General features: G+C 39.6%; 1 protein-coding gene across 2 annotated transcripts in view; it reads left to right on the plus strand.

Annotated features, from left to right (window-relative positions):
* Exoc4 (exocyst complex component 4) overlaps positions 1-14,434 on the plus strand; it is a 776,646-nt gene that overhangs the window by 371,446 nt on the left and 390,766 nt on the right.

The raw sequence follows: 14,434 nt of genomic DNA on the forward strand, positions 1-14,434 counted from the left end.
CTGTTGGTACTATGAGGTCTGAGGTGCACTGTGCAGTGTTTATGTAGATTCTAAAACTCACATGTGAGTGCATGCTTTAAACTTTATATTATAAATATGAGCTGTTTTAATCTTCTATTAAGTATTTGAGATGAAATTATTTTTTTTATTCTAAGCTTTTCTTTTAACCTTTGTCTTTTCTAACCATGTTTTGTGATACAGGCTACACATGGGTCACAAAACCCTACACCTGAGTCAAAATGGAAGTCAGTCAGGGAGTCAGTCTCCTACCTATATGAACACTTGCCTCTCATCTAGTTTGAAATAAGAATTTGGTAGTTATTCACATGAGAAGTCCAGCTCATTCTATAAAATATAAGCAGAAACTAAGAAGAATCAGGAAGATTTGTGAAGAACCGAGGGTTTGATTAAATGTTAGAAATGTGGCTCTGTGAGGTGAGACTTGTAAAAATAGGAGAGCTTGCCTCTGAAGCAATGTCTACCCTGGAGATATGGGAATGGGGGCCAGGGCTGAGGGCAAGCACAGCCAGATAGACGTTCACTCAGGTGGCTCTGACCCATTGTGCCGCAGCTCAGGTCTGGAGTCGTGTACTTCTTTCTGTATGTTACTTTTGTTTTTATTGTTTGTTGTTTAATTCAAACATGTGAGCACTACTGGTTGCCATTGGCGGACAAGAACTTCTGATAGTCTTCTGGACCCTTTTAGCATTAATTCTCTTTTTCTCCACAGTGGAGTAAAAGGGACACTCAGGTCATGTTGAGATCTGCAGTGTTACTAGAAATCACCCCTGTCTTCCTCTTTCCCTCACTTACTCTCTCCTTCTCTTTTGATTTGCTGTTTTTCTGTTTTAATTTTTCATAGCTACATATTCATGTGACTCTCCTCTTGCGATGACTCCTGAGACATAGAATCTACAACTCCTTACACTAAAATCACTACTGTGCTGCTAAGATTTTCCATCTACCGTTTCCATCTCTATCCACTAACATTACTGATAGCTTCTATATAAAAGTCAGCAGTGAAACTTCAGTTTTACTTCTTTCAGTGCAAGAATTTACATGGTTTTTGTACTGCTTTTTATGTACTCTGAACCACATTTGTCTTTTGGACTGTAATAGCCAAAATATGCCTACTCGGCATCAATGAAGTATGCTTATGTCCAGATATGGGCCCATTTACATCCAATTTAGAAATGTAAATTGATAATGTAATTTAGAATCAGAGTAATATACCACACCCAGAGAAAATACAATTTCTTCCGTTAATTATACATTCCTTTAGGTGTAGCTATGCACCGATCAGTTTGGAAGATTTTACTATCCCTGTTCTTTCTCTCCCTCTGTTCCTCCTTTCCCCTGTTCTCCTCCCCATCTTTTACTTTCTTTTTTCTCATTTAGTTATTTCTATTTTGCTTACTTTGATATTAGTGTCCCTGTATACTACTAAAACCCTTTGATAACTTCAGCTGGTAAATTTTCAAGTTTTCAAGAAAAAAATATTTGAAAATTTTGTCATTGTGAATATACTTAACTCAGAACTAAGAATTATCCTTTTCAAAACAAGATAGTTGGTAATATTAAATTACCTTTATTAAGCAAACATGGGTAAGTAATCTAGTTTTAGGAAAACAAATTCAGTCCAATGGGGAGGGCAGGAGGTTGGCAAGTGGGATGAACCCTTTAGAGGCAACATCACAAAAGAGGAAGCAGGGGTGGCCTTCTGCAGGCCGACATGAGATCAGGGTGAGTAGGTTTCATACAGCAAGTGCTCTAGTGAAGTGAGAAATAGGAAATGATTTTGAACCAAACAAAACTGTGAATTACATACAGATAATTACAACAACTTGAAAAGTGGTGATGAATTGTGATATTAAAAGCTTTTTTCAGGATGAATTTGGTGTTTGGCTTTTTTTTTTCCCCCTTCGGAGCTGAGGACTGAACCCAGGGTCTTGCGCTTGCTAGGCAAACGCTCTACCACTGAGCTAAATCCCCAACCCTTTTCAGGATGAATTTGGAATTCGCCTTTTAATTATGCATATTTAAGAAAAAAACATTTTATTGTCTTCATAGAGCACTGAAGTAGTTTTCTGTGCTTATTGTAGCTGCCTCTACATTTTAGATTGTAGCAGGTCTCATTGTCCTCCTGGCCTCTCTTATCCCTAGTTTTGCTATGAGCTGCAGTGCCTTCCCAGCCATCTCAAGCTCTCTGGCTCCCGGTGTTTGCATCTTGGAAGCCACTGATTCCTTTTACATTTTATTTTTCCTGTGTGTCAGTGTGGAGTACAGTGGGAAAATGTTAAATGGTAAGAATAAAAATAAAAATGGCAGAGAAAGGTGTAAGAAAAGCAGCCTTGGTTCTGTTCTCCAGATTGCAATTAGAAACCCAAAACCTGCTCCACAGGTTAGAAGAGTTTCCTCAATACTCAGAAATGCATCTTAGTGAGTCCATTTCTTTCTCATTTCAGCCCTTTTTGGAGAATTAAGAGAATGGTTTCTCTAAATAACAAGGAACTGACGTGTTCCTTGGAGCCGCCATTCCCTTTCCTATCTAAGTGTTAGTTTATTATATTTTCACTTGCACGTGATTTGATTAATATAGAAATTCCTTCCTCCCATATCTTACTTTGAGACACAGTCTTCTTTGTAGCCTATGGTGTCCTCAATTTCAAAGTCTTGCTTTCTTAATATCCTAGGTATGGCTCTTAAAGGCCGTGCATCAACACTCCTGGCTGACATGTTAATTTTCAAGGCTCAGCTCTGAGTTCAAATAGGAGGTGACTGTACTTTACAATGAACTGAATCTGAGGACGTGTGTGTGTGTGTGTGTGTGTGTGTGTGTGTGTGTGGTTTCATTCACACACGCAAATGTAAACTGTTTCATATATATGTCATTTCATTCATTTATTACTTCCTAACCTCCTTCACATCTTTATCTAGAAGTTATTGTTTGTGAGGCACTGTCTGTGGAGTTTTAGGGATCTTTCTTAGACTACTGTGGTGATTTGACTACAAAAGGAACTCCACAGCAAGGAAGTCCAACTTTCCATTGCTGTTGAATTTTTTTCACGTTAGCAAGTTATTTGCCATGAATACCCCTTTACTACTGCACAAACAGACTCTTCTCTACCCTTGTTTAGGCTTGACCCTTACCACTTGGTAAGATCTGGATTAAAATAAAACCAAATAAAATTTAGCATATCTAAGCTGATTGCCTAGAAAACTCTTGCTCCTAATACCTCATGTATCCAGTGAAACTACTTTTTTTCTGGTTCTACTTCTGTAGTTTGGATTCTCCTCTTTCTGTTGGCATTGCTTTAGTTCCTCAGCTCTGGACTACTTCCCTTATGCCAAATCTGAACTTTCTTATCCAGCTCAGTCAGCTCAGTGAGGGCTCATGCTGCCTTCCTGCTTCTTCCTGACTTCATATTCCCTGCCTCCCACTCTGGGTTGTTTGGGGTGAGGCATCATACCTGATGATCTCCTTGTACATAGAAATTTTATTCTAAACTCTCAATCGAGACCCATAAGCAATTTCTTTTTCTTGCCCTCTCATGCCATGATCTGCCAGTCATATAATCTTCTAACCTCTTTCCCTGTGTGATTGAAACTTTATCCTTCAGGAGTCAACATGTGCATCGCCAGTTCTACCTGTGTTTTCAGCTTACCTTCATCCTGACAGGTGTGGGCTGGTTTGTGTGGATATTGCCAGGTTGACCATATTTGGTTATAACCATTACATAGTGTCTTGAGGTGGTTCAAGACAAAACAGGAATTATTTTAAAGGGACATTCCCACTACCAGTGGGAACATTAGAATATGAGATCGACCTTCTCATTAGGAGAAAGTGGGGACATATGTAATTTCTGGTGATGTTGGAAAGAAGGCAGAATAGTGATGAAAATAGAATTGTGTTCCATTCATAGTTGAAGTTAGAAGTCTGGCAGGGAGAATGTGAGTCAGCGTAGAACCTGTATGAAAATACAATAAGCCAGATGAGCTACTGATAGTCACGACTGACATGCACATGATATCAAGATTAATGAGATATTGTATTTTATCATGGCAGAATGGAAATCCTTCTGAAAACAAAATGCTTGAGGGCAAAACAGAGATTATACCAAAGGAACAAACCCAGCAATTCAGTTGGTAAGCATATGGAGGAAGAAGAAGAAGAATGAATAAGCAGAATCAGACAAATCCCGGGACATGTTTAGTTCTAGGCTTCACTTATAGAAGACTGAGGGGTCTTATGATACAGATCACAGGATATTGTACCACACTGTCCTGCCATTGCTGCTGAGACAGTGCATTAGCTGCTCTTCCTGTCACTATCATAAGAATACTTGACAAGCTAACCTAAGGAAGGACAGGCTTGTTTGGGCTCCTACTTTGAGAGTATAGTCCGTCACAGCAGGGTGGATGCTAGAATTTAGATCACTTCTTCCTTTATATTGAGTACAGGACCCCAACTTTATTGTAGTTGTCATTGTCATTGTTTTTGTTCAGTGTATAAACCCTAAGTAAGATCACCAGGTTTCCACCTCAATTGAACTGACCTTGAAAGTTCCTCACAGGCTTGCCTAGAGGAATCTAGATAATGTCTCCCAGAAGTGTCATGAGTCTTGTCTCCTATGTGAGTCTCTGTTCTCTTAGTTGGCTATCAGTATTAATCTTCTCAAGTAGACAGGCATATTTCTATCAGCATGGAACTTTGCATTTAGCATATGTATTAACTGATGATTAAACATCAGAATGTACAGCAGATCAAATTTTGCTTAAATATGTAACTTTAAAAGGTATAAAATACCTTTCAATTTCATAATTCATAGAGACCATTTACACTTGGTAATAACCATGGGATGATAACCTGTATTTCCTGTTATTCTTCCTCCCTCCTCCTCCTTCTCTTTTCTCTTTGATTGTAGGGACCAAACACTAGGACCCACACGTCTTAGGCAAGATGTCTACACTGAGCCACATCGCTGCTCCTCTTTGATATACATTCCTGTATTTTTATGATTTCAAAGGACACATGCTTATTTAGAACTAACGACACAGAGAGAAGCTTATTTCCAAGGCCATGATTTTCTAGTGCTTGATAACAATAACCTTATCAATAAGATATTTATAATATCAAATACTAGCTAATATTTAAATAGCAGTTTACAAGGACATTACATGTTTAGTTATCATAACAGTCTTAGATGTGGTATGAAAATGTTGTATGGTGAGACCTAATTTCATGGATGAGGCTTCAGTACAAGCTTGGTATTGGTGACAGTTTTGCAGGCTGGACACCTTTGATTGAATTTAAAAACTGTTCTTTCTATCATGGGGAGTTTACAGTCTCAGCTACTAAGGGTTTTATTCAGGTTCCAGGCCCTCCTCCATTTGGTGGTTGCTGTATCTAAGTCCTTGTTGTCTTTTTATATAGTAAAGGAAAGGTTATATCAAAGGCAAAGTTCCAGAAGGGTTGTCTTTACTATCCATTTTTCATGGTACTTCCTCCACTTCCTCCCTTTCCACTGGCTCTCATAAGTGGTCATCTGTGTCCTGCTCTGTTCCACTTTGCGTGTTTTCTCTCCAAGTCATTCCTCTTACTTTACCTACTAAGTCTGTGCGTGCTTCAGCAGCATCTCCTCTGGAGAACTTTCCGATACCTCTTTTCCCCTTCCCACCGCTCCCTTCCCTGCTTGCGGTGCCCTTGAAAGGCCTAAGCAGGCAATCTATGCTATGGAACTGTGTGTTTTGTTCCTCGCTCAGGAAGCAGGACTCAGAGCCAGTTGTTATTGTATGGGCCATAGCTAGATCTTTGGTAACGTGAGACAGTAATAGTTTCTCAATAAATACTTGGTGAAGGGGAATGAATTTTGGCATATTCAATAATGTAATTTTTTCCATAAGAGAAATACTGTAATTTTCTATATCTGAACCAGAGTAAGATGGGTGTAGACATGTATATTTCTGGGGCACACACAGGTCATGAGTCATGTTTCTCTGGTCATTGCCTTCTAAAACACGTTTGCTTCCAGATCTCTTCTTGCAGTATCTCTAATAGGTAAGCAGCAAGTACACAGTTCTGATTGTGCTTTCTAGTGGAGTTATTCAAGGAAAACAATTTCTCCTGAGGTCTTCCAAATAAATCTAAGGGTGAGACAGAGGCAGCAAGTCTCTTCTTTTGCTGTCTTCCTGCTTTATGTTTGCTGACAGGCTGCCTGCATTTGATTTAAGATGATAGCATGTAAACTCCTTAAGGTAGACTGTTAATTTCCCATGACAGCTTATGAAGCTTCTCCTCCCCTTCTTTCCCCACACCCAGGCACACATATCAGAGGAACTCCTTTGTGCGACATTTGTTTAACATCGTCTGTCAGAAAAAGTGCCACAGCAAGTCAGTCAGGATTCACGTTTGCACACATACTTCCACCTTATTGAACATCACAGAGGCTTCAAAAATTTCATTTCCCTATACATTCTGCTCCCGAAGGTGAAACTCTTATAGGCGGCAATGGCAATGGGATGTTGTCACTGCCTGTGGAGCTTCTGCAGGACATCTTGGGCATAGTTTGCATTTGGAAGAAGGCTTGCCTGACCACTTTGAAATCTTCCAACAGGACAACCATCTTTGAAATGTTAGTTATTATCTGATATTCTTTGTTTGTTTTTCCTGCCTTCTCTGAAAAAGTAAAGTAAAAGCTTTTCCAAGTAGCCTTGGTACTGATTTTTAGCAAGTAGATTCTTTTGACCGAAACACTCCCACTCTGTGCTCAGTGGTACTTGAGTAAAATATATTCGTATGCCATTCACATTTCACATATTCTTTCACGTGGTGGATGATGAATAACCACCAAGAGTGAGACCAGTTGCACTTTAATATGTAATTAATAATCACAGCTCTGAAGAAGTTTGCATTTGGTTGGAACATAGCCAGTAGTATGTCCTTTGCAGAGAGAAAAAACGAAAAATAGATGCATTTATAATGCAATCAGAACACCCCTCTATAATTTATGTATATTAGCATATCCTAAGAGACCCTGATGTTTGAATGTCTTCAAGATAGCACAAAGTCTCTCCCAAACAAACATGATAGAATTACTTGAGGGAGCACATTAAGACAGCAGGCATGGCCCTTAATGGCTCAACAATGCATATAGTCATTATCACAGCAAACTCCAGGAAAACCATCACCAAAACCACAAGGAGTCAGGTTATTTATGAATCCTGGTGATTCTGCGTATGTTGCTCACATCCAATTTATCATCATATGTTTGGAATCATACAAACATTGAATCTCTTCAACATTAATATTGTTTCTTACTTGTAGCTGTATATACTAATGAATATACATCTTGATTCCTTGTCTTAAATTACATAGAAGGAAATAAGTAACACTTTGGAATTTACACTGCATATAAAATAATTGGTAGTCTTCAAGTATTGTGGATCTAGGATTTTGCAGTAACGTAACATGGGCTTACTCCCCAAGCTTGCATAACTTTGGGCTCACTTTTATAATCTACTTTTGTGTTCTTCCCCATTCAACACTAAATGAAAAGGAATCTCGGGATCCTGTCCTTGCTGGTGACAGAGCAGAGTGGTCTCTTTTACTCTAGACTATCATTGTATTGTGGCATTTTGGAAATAGCTCACAAATACGGTTTGTTAGAATAAATAATATTTCAATTAGACAATGAGAATGGGAAAATTTATATATATTTATATCATCCATCCCATCTCTGAGTCTCAGAGACACTGCAGACCAGGTGAAGGCCCTGGTGCAGTTCTTGTGCTCATGGCACGCCAGTGTGTTCCTTGTGTCTGCCTCTTAATTTATACTCTGAAAGAAAAGAAAATGTACAAAGGTTTGAGCCATTTTAGAAGGAAACAGTCTTAACTGGTTAGTTTGAGTTTTTATATGTTTAAGATGTTTTCTATATAAATTTATCTATGATAAAATCTCTAGCCAATGTAAATAAAATGTATTTAAAAGAAATCTCTCTACGCAGATTACAAATATCTCTCTCTCTCTTAAAAGGTACTTTTAAATATTTTAAAGTATGCAGTTGGGCTGGAGAGGTGGCTCAGTGGTTAGACCATGAGCCGCTCTTCCCAAGGATTCTGGTTTACTGCGAGTCACGTAGGTCACCTGGTTCACACTCATCTGTTACTCTAGCTCTAGGGCAATCCAAATCTGATGGCCTCTGTGGGTACCTGCACTCATGTGCACACTCCTACACACACACACACACACACACACACACTGACTGAAAAATAATAAAAATAGTTTAGAGTAATAGATAAAATCTCTAATAATAACTTTTTAAAAGAAAGTACAGCATAATCATTTGTCTCATTGACTTTGTTTCTTCAGAAATAGTGAAATAAATCTCCTACATTGACAGATGGTCTGTTTTTATCTTCAGCTTTGTCTTCAAGAGAACCTTAGATTTTATGTTTCATAGCATTATTTCATTTTGCAAATGACATCTACCTTTGAACGTTTTTCTTTTCTTACAACATATAACAAGTATAATATTATTCCCAAATATTTGCTAAACTCCCTTTAAACACGTGTACCCTGAGAGTATCTGAATATTCCTCATTCTCCTATAATCTAGTATAGGGGATGAAGGCAGTCCTGTCCTACATCCAGACAGTGTTAGGACCATTTTGCCGTACTGTACTCTTTGTTGAATAATGAACACAGCAATATGTTTATTTGGAAACATTTCAGAAGGCATTAATGTGATTGAGAAACATAACATTTTTAATTCTTCTACTTGTTTATTTTATTTATTTTCTTTCCAAAGTAACCATGAGACAGCTGACCAAATACTCTGCCCCAGGAGCAGCTGAAAACTGAACATGGGAAGAAGCCCATGAACTGCTTTGTCAGAAACAAGCCAGAGGTGTTCCTTTTCTGCACTGGCTTCTCTTAGTCAACGTTTGTTTTTTCAAGTTAGTGCCTTTATAATGAGGAGGAGAGAAAGGTGAGAAAGCAGTACTCTCTCTGTGCTTCAGGAGGCGTGCTCATACTGTGTGTATAATGAGAACTCTCAGTTTATAAGCATGTTCCTTTTCATCTCCTCAGTCATCTGTTGTTCTTATTTTGAAAGAATATTTCCCTCCCATTTTAGAATACAAGAAGAATTACACTCTCTGTACAATTTTTCTGGATATCTGTAGTCTATGGTTAGGGTCTGGTTCATTGACACAATCATTAGTCAGACCAGACGCTTTTCCAGCATCACCTCCCTCAGGATTATCATCTCTTCAGTGGTATTTCATTGGGTTTTGAGTGTGGGTGTCAGAGGTCACTGTCTAGACGAACTGGAATAAGTGTGAGTAGTGTGCATTTCCCTGCCTCTTCAGCCTCCTTCCACCCGCTGCCATGTGTGAGCTCCTGTTTCCTTCCCACCATTGAACACTCTAGGCCAGTATCTCCTCCCCTTCGTTTGTGTTTCTAGCGGAAAGACACTGCTTATAGTGCCAATAATGTTTACATTTAAAGTTTGTTATTGATTATTTGGGAATTGTCCATCATGCATCCCAATCACAGGCACCTCCCACTCTTCCCACACCCACCTCTGTCCTGTGACTCCCAGCCCCCAACAAAGAAAAGAAGAGGGAAGAAGAGAAAACAAGAAAGAAAGAAAGAAAGAAAGAAAGAAAGAAAGAAAGAAAGGAAGGAAGGAAGGAAGGAAGGAAGGAAGAAAGAAAGAAAGAAAGAAAGAAAGAAAGAAAGAAAGAAAGAAAGAAAGAAAGAAACGCCCATTTCTCATTGTCCACACACTCACTGGACATGGTCACCTCCATAGTGGCCAGTTCTCCTGGTGGGGTGGAGGGTGGCAATTAGTCACTGTCTGCCTGCATCCAGGCCAGAAACCATCACCTGTGACTTGAGAGGAGCGGTATGCAGGCTCTCCCGTGCCTGTGAGCATCAACAGGTAACAAGGTCCTATGGACATGCCCACAGACTTCGGTGGTAATAGAAGCCAAAGACATCAAAATGGCCCTTGCCCATGTCAGAACCAAGCCACTCATGACCTCAGGGCCATGGACCTCAACACGTTCTAAGGTGGCTACACTCTCTACTCATGTCAGATTATCCCCCTGGGTGGTAAAACCTGAGGACATCACCAAGGCCTTAGGCAGAGTCATTGATCACATACATGCACATGAATCTCAGGCTTCATCTTGGCCTGGTGCAGCAGTGGAGACCACAGATACCAACATGGCCTTCTGTGGCATTACAGTCCATTGAGGAGGTCCAATCCAAAAGTAAATGTTCTTTATTTTGGGCCTCTATCCTTGCCTATAGCCCTGGGATCCTGAGGTCTGGCAGCAGGTAAGGGGTCTCAGTCTGTCTCTTTATAAGCTCCAGGTTGCTGTGCAGCGTACCACAGACCCCACTGGGGAATGACAGTGTGTTGATTCAGCTGCCTCTCACTTGTGTCCACCACAGGCCTCCACTTTTGCTTAGCACACACACACTGCTCCATGCTTCTATCTTTTCCACAGTTCCATCACATATGGCTTCACCCTAGTGTGTCTCCTGGCAGCAAGGCCAGGGCTTTGGTGTTTACAGTTTTTGAGTAGATACTACATTCTTACGTTCTCTATTAAGCGTTGTAGCTCATCAGTCAGGGACTTTTTTCTCCTAAGACCAATTACCATAATACAAAATAGTTTTCTATATGTTTTCCTGTCATTGATGGAAATGCCCCATGTCCAGATAGCCCTTTATTTGTGAAATTGTACATTAGAAGTACTTTTCTTAAAGGATACCAGAGTTCTGTGCTCTGTTTGCACCATTGTACATGTGTGTACCAGTACCACAAGATGTTTATCTTCTAGAACTTCCCATGCCCTCTGGCAGATTAACATCATTAACATGTAATCTATTCTCTCTGGGTCTTCACTCAGCAAAATCCTTGCAAATTCTCCAAAGCTCAGCAAATATGTTTGCCTTTATATCCCTGTTGTCTCCACTTGTATTGCTGAGTTTCTTTCCCTTTTGACAGATAAGAGAGGATAAGCCTGGCTTTATAAACCCTATTCTGTGTTGACACTTCCCAAACAACTTCCTTCTTCTGAACCGTTCTGTGAAAGTGAAGTGGACAAAACAGAGACATTTGAAAACTGCTGTTTGTCCACAGCGGTTTGCTGTTCTGCTAACATGATAAAAGGACAGAGCCCTGGGCTGCTGAAGTCACAGTTTAAGGAAGTCAAGCTCTTTCTGTCCAGGCTGTGTAGACTGACCTGGGGAAGTCTTAAGGATTTAGAAGCTCAGATGGGAACCCTGGAATGGTGGTGCTCCTCTGTTCCTAGTACTTGGGAGGTGGAGGCAGAGGGATGACAGTGCCAAGGTCATTATAAGATATGGGGCTGCTAAGGACAGCATAGGATACATGAGACTGTGTCTCAGACAACAAACCACAATGACAACAACACACTGGGGAAGTACAGTATAGAAAGAAACAGGTTTCTCCAATGGCATGGGCGCCTCCTTTGGATTCAACAGAATAGTTTGTAATGAGCAGTTTCCCTTAGGAATGTTAAATGTAGACACACTGCATCACACCTCCCATTACAGCTCTGGTTCTAGACGTTTGTTAGTAAAGAAGTGACTAAAGCCCATGAAAATACTGTACAGGGGAGTATGCGTTAGAACATGAAGGGGGGTGTCATACATCCCTAAATTATCCTAAGTGCCAGCATTCTGTGAGCTGTCAGAGTTAGGAGTCCCAGCAATCTCAGCTTTAATTCTAATATTCCTCACTAGGATGCTCCAAGACTAGGTTTCTTCATCACACAATAGGAGTAGTGTCCATGTGTTATGTTGGCATGAAATCTGAGCCAGCATTCTTACACTAATTACAGTGGGACTTGAGACAGGAAAGCTTGATGAGCAATATGTATACAGGTTCTAGAACTAAAAGTAAATGGTTAGTGTGTGGGGCGGGGGAGGAAAAAAGGGAGAGGGAGAAAGGGAGAGAGAGAGAGATTTGTAGTGCCTTAGCATTTAGGCTTTGCTTATGGCTAAGCCAAAGTGAAGGGCAGGGTAGGAAAACTGCTCCTGTGCCCTTACCTCCACACTGCTGGGCTCAACCCTTCTTTCCTCTCCCTGTTTCCTGAAGCTCCTTCATAGAAGTATAGTAGGATGTATTGCTCTAACAAGGTGCTTTAGGAAACAGAGAAAGCTGCTTGCATGCGAATCCCTAAAGGCTGAATTTCAATCTATTGTTATAAGGAAATAATTGGAGAATTTTTCCTGATATTACAGAGCATACTACTTTCTTTTCTTTTATGGAAGAAATTAGAAAAAAAACAGAATGAATCACAACTTTAGATTATTTCTAGTATGTAATTTGAGTAATGTGAATTAATTATTTTGAGTTCTAAAATGCTATATTATATGTACAATATATACTAACATATATCTAGTAAAATATCTAGTAGAATGATAAATGGCCCTTGTTAATTAAAATAATAGTGTATATGAAATAGCAGCAGAATACTGATGAAATTACCCATTATCGATACATTTATGTTAAACAAATTACTGTGAGAATAGCAGCAAACCCCTATAGAATTAAAATAGAAAAGGAAACAAAAGAAAACAAAACAGCTACTTTGTTCAGTGTTAAACAAACAAGAAGTCTTCCAACATAATACAGCTGAGCTTATTCCTGACTTGATCTAAATAATTCGTGCCAACAAGTGAGCTCCAAGTTAAAAAAAAAAGTAAAACAAACGCTTTGAACGTGGTTTAGTCATTAAGTGTGTGCTCCTGTACACACATAAAAGCCACCTGTGATTTTAATGCTAAGGGGCAGAGGCAGGCTGATGTCTGTACCTCATGGGGTAGTCAATGTAACTGAATTAATGATCTCTGTGAGGTGAAAGGGTCTGGCACAAAAAGTTGGCTAGAAAATGATAGAAGACACTCAGTCTTGACCTCCAGTCTTTGTATGCATCAGCATACACACTAATGTGTACACATTTATACACCATACATGAAAGTTTTAAAGTAATATTCTGCAGCTTTGTAGTAATTTCATTAAAGTTTTATATGGCTGTCTGAATTTTATTCTTGGTGCTCAAGTTTGAGAAATAAGTCATGACTTGAAATAAGAATTAGAAGAGTTTTTCAGATACCAAAAAGCAGTTCAGGCGGAGCTCATTCATGCGATTTAGCCCATGCTGTGAAGATGAGCAGAGCCCCAGGGAGATCACGAGAAGTGGCAGATGGGGTCTCCTGCCTTTTGGTTTTCAGTCTCCTAAGGTAAAATGGCATTTTTCCTGCTAAGGGAGAAAGTTATCCTACAGGCCTAAAGGTACTTACTGATCCTGTTTGGTTTCTTAATAGTTTAATTATAATGAATTACAAAGGAAATTTTTGGGTAACATTTTTCCTGGTTGTAATTAATGCATACCCCAAGCAGAAACTGGCATTCTAAACTATTGGAAATAATAAAATCCTAATAACAAAATCTCAATAAAGCCTTAGAATCTGTTTCCGGCATAGAAAATTAAAAACTAGAATGACATCTTAACACAGAACATTGTTTTAGACAAGGGTGTTAAAGCGGCCAGAGGTTCAGTATTAGTAAATCTACCCCAATCCTGTTGACACACATAATTGAGTATGCATGGTATTCACAGTGTACTAAAGGGGATCATTACACTCGCAAGAGTAAATTGCAATTATGAGCAGACATAATCTCCAGTACTTTTGAAATTTGCTCTAAGTTTCTGCTAGTAAGAATTACACTGTTGTGTTATTCTGACATTATTGTGGATTTGGCCTTAACTGCATATGTACTCAACAATGAGAGATAATCCACTTGGTTATTGAGGCTCTGTGGAAAAGAAATTAGAGCCCAAAGATAGAGACTGTCTATCTGCATGTATTATTTTTCCTTTAATTTGAGGCTAACCTGGAACTTAGGGCCTCGTACCTTGGTAGAACTAAGATGCGCTACCACACCTGGCTCTTTTTGCATATTTTAGTGCTCTACGTTAATTTGGGCTTTTAGAATAAATCCAGTCATGATTCTTACACTTAGGAAATCTCACAGCTGCAGGAAAACTGGTACATGATAAGAAGCACACAGAATTGGCCTTCATGTGAGCTGCCATGGGGTCTCGTGCTGGGAAGACTTAGTTTGCTGGCTTATTTTCTCGTTGACTTACACAGCAAATACTTACTGAGCACCCATCAAATACTAGACTCTGTGCTACCCAGAGAGAATCTAAGAGACATGGATTACATTTCAGGCTCTCATAGTGCCAGAGAGTATTGGAGCCAAGCAGTTGTGAAGAAGACAGCAACACACAGAGAACAGGAGGGTATAGTGGCTAACTCAGCCCCTCAGAGAAGTCCTTCTATAGGAGGGGGCTCCTGGGCTGGAACTAGAGAGATCCATAC

This window comes from Rattus norvegicus, chromosome 4 (genome assembly GCF_036323735.1).
Source record: "Rattus norvegicus strain BN/NHsdMcwi chromosome 4, GRCr8, whole genome shotgun sequence".
NCBI lineage: Eukaryota > Metazoa > Chordata > Mammalia > Rodentia > Muridae > Rattus > Rattus norvegicus.